Below are 3,462 nucleotides of genomic sequence, written 5' to 3' on the forward strand. Positions count from 1 at the left end.
TTCTGATTTTCATTTTTCTAACTCTAAAAGAAACATATTTGAAAAGAAAAGTGATTTGTGTTTTTATTCAGTTATAAAGCTATTGACAGTGTGTAGCATTTTGTTTTGAGGAGTTGAAAGAAGTTGTACAGGCTTTTGCTCACAGGTAATTAGTCCCCTCTCTGCTCACAGGCAATTAGTCCCCTCTCTGCTCACAGGTAATTAGTCCCCTCTCTGCTCACAGGTAATTAGTCCCCTCTCTGCTCACAGGTAATTAGTCCCCTCTCTGCTCACAGGTAATTAGTCCCCTCTCTGCTCACAGGCAATTAGTCCCCTCTCTGCTCACAGGTAATTAGTCCCCTCTCTGCTCACAGGTAATTAGTCCCCTCTCTGCTTATAGGTAATTAGTCCTCTCTCTGCTTATAGGCAATTAGTCCTCTCTCTGCTTATAGGCAATTAGTCCCCTCTCTGCTCACAGGTAATTAGTCCCCTCTCTGCTCACAGGTAATTAGTCCCCTCTCTGCTTATAGGTAATTAGTCCTCTCTCTGCTTATAGGCAATTAGTCCTCTCTGCTTATAGGCAATTAGTCCTCTCTCTGCTCACAGGCAATTAGTCCCCTCTCTGCTCACAGGCAATTAGTCCTCTCTCTGCTTATAGGCAATTAGTCCTCTCTCTGCTCACAGGCAATTAGTCCTCTCTCTGCTTATAGGCAATTAGTCCTCTCTGCTTATAGGCAATTAGTACCCTCTCTGCTCACAGGCAATTAGTCCTCTGCTCACAGGCAATTAGTCCTCTCTCTGCTTATAGGCAATTAGTCCTCTCTCTGCTCACAGGCAATTAGTCCCCTCTGCTCACAGGCAATTAGTCCTCTCTGCTCACAGGCAATTAGTCCTCTCTCTGCTTATAGGCAATTAGTCCTCTCTGCTCACAGGCAATTAGTCCCCTCTCTGCTTATAGGCAATTCGTCCTCTCTGCTTATAGGCAATTAGTCCCCTCTCTGCTTATAGGCAATTAGTCCCCTCTCTGCTCACAGGCAATTAGTCCCCTCTCTGCTTATAGGCAATTCGTCCTCTCTGCTCACAGGCAATTAGTCCCCTCTGCTCACAGGCAATTAGTCCCCTCTCTGCTTATAGGCAATTCGTCCTCTCACCAGTAGATGGCTCCCTATCGTCAGGAGTGAGGTCTTTCACTGAGCCATTTTGTGCTGGAAAGACCTCTTTTTCATTACGACGTCTGAAATGAAGTGTCTGATGGGTGGATCAGAATGGATGTTGCACTAGCTAATTGCTGTAAGCACTGTGTTTTGGAGTTTTCCATATCTTTCTAATGATGACTTGAAGAAGAAAAGCCTTCTTAATATTGCTAAACATGAGAACACAGGACTATCCAATAAAGTATATTGAAAACATGTTTATTAAACTCTCGTAACTAATGTAACCATGCAAGAAAGTGTCAACCTGTCTGTGTGTGTGTCTACCTGTCTGTGTGTGTGTGTGTGTGTCCACCTGTGTGTGTGTGTGTGTCTACCTGTCTGTGTGTGTGTCTACCTGTCTGTGTGTGTGTCTACCTGTCTGTGTGTGTGTGTGTGTCTACCTGTGTGTGTCTACCTGTGCGTGTGTGTGTGTGTCTACCTGTCTGTGTGTGTGTCTACCTGTCTGTGTGTCTGTTTGTGTGTCTACCGGTATCTGTGTGTCTACCTGTCTGTGTCTACCTGTCTGTGTGTGTGTCTACCTGTGTGTGTGTGTGTGTGTGTGTGTGTCTACCTGTATGTGTGTGTGTGTGTGTCTACCTGTGTGTGTGTGTGTGTGTGTGTGTGTGTGTCTACCTGTATGTGTGTGTGTGTGTGTCTACCTGTATGTGTGTGTGTGTGTGTGTCTACCTTTATGTGTGTGTGTGTGTGTCTACCTGTATGTGTGTGTGTGTGTGTCTACCTGTATGTGTGTGTGTGTGTGTCTACCTGTGTGTGTGTGTGTGTCTACCTGTGTGTGTGTGTGTGTGTCTACCTGTGTGTGTGTGTGTGTATCTACCTGTGTGTGTGTCTACCTGTGTGTGTGTGTGTGTGTCTACCTGTGTGTGTGTGTGTCTACGTGTGTGTATCTACCTGTGTGTGTGTCTACCTGTCTGTGTGTGTGTCTACCTGTCTGTGTGTGTGTCTACCTGTCTGTGTGTGTGTCTACCTGTCTGTGTGTGTGTCTACCTGTCTGTGTGTGTGTCTACCTGTCTGTGTGTGTGTGTGTGTGTGTGTGTCTACCTGTGTGTCTACCTGTCTGTGTGTGTGTGTCTACCTGTCTGTGTGTGTCTACCTGTCTGTGTGTGTGTCTACCTGTCTGTGTGTGTGTCTACCTGTCTGTGTGTGTGTCTACCTGTCTGTGTGTGTGTCTACCTGTCTGTGTGACAGAGCGAACATGGAGGGATAGTTGTTGTAGCCTCCTAACATTTTAGGTAGTGTGCAGGCGGTGGGTGCAGAGACCCTCTGTCTCATCCGGTGGTTCTGTTGGCAGGGCGCTCTGAGGACCAGGAGTCAAACGGGGGTCAGTTTCCCACCGCGCAAGAGAGAGAGAGGGAGGCAGAGACCCAGGACCTCCTCGAAGGGCGCCCATCTGACAACTAATCCCCAGGAAATACACGCAGGTCCCCCCCCCCCCCCTCCTCCTCTTGAAGGGAAAGCTCCGTAAATTCAAAGCATCTGTACAAGGCCGGGGCCAGTCCTTCTCCACTGTACAGGGCTGCGTTCCCAGAGTCCCTTGCAGATGAAATTGTATTCTTTGCAAAGGGAAAAAATTACACAGTGAGAGAGAGAGAGACAGAGAGAGAGAGAGAGAGACACACAGAGAGAGAGGAGAAAAAAATGAATTAAGTAAAACAAACACTGGTGAAGATCAAGGGGCCAGTCCTCCACACTGTGAACAGGGCCGCGTTCCCAGAGTCCCTTGCAGATCTTGCCAGTGTTCATCGTGAAAGGAATGTAGTAGTACCCTTCGGATACACACACCAGCCTCGTTTCAAACCACTGGTGAATTTATCTTAATTTACTCATCGTCCTGCTAAAGTGTTTGGGTTCCACTGGTTTTGTTTTCTGTCAATGTATGTAAGCGTCAGTCATTTGCAAAGAGCGGAATATTCAGTGAATGTGGTGGAGGTTGCGTGGCCTGGTAGCAAAAGTCTGCGTTGATCCTTATGTCATGACTTCGTCTTCTGTGGTCTGTCATGTGAGGCCTTGGGAGTTGCGTTGCATTGAATCCCACGTCGTGCTCTGTGCCAAATGGCAATATGAAAGGAGAACCACTTCTTCCTGACTCTCCAATCACATGATTGAAAATGAATTCCTACCTTTTTTTTAAGTGGTAGAGCGAAGTAGTACAGTCGGGTGGCTAAGCAGCAGCAGTAGTCGTTTTCCTATCCAATATGGCCGCCCTACTTACATAGACGCAGTACTTTCTTTCACTACCGTTGAGAACATGTCTGACTTCACTAAGCTTCAA

This window comes from Oncorhynchus masou, chromosome 12, assembly GCF_036934945.1.
Source record: "Oncorhynchus masou masou isolate Uvic2021 chromosome 12, UVic_Omas_1.1, whole genome shotgun sequence".
Taxonomy (NCBI): Eukaryota; Metazoa; Chordata; class Actinopteri; order Salmoniformes; family Salmonidae; genus Oncorhynchus; species Oncorhynchus masou.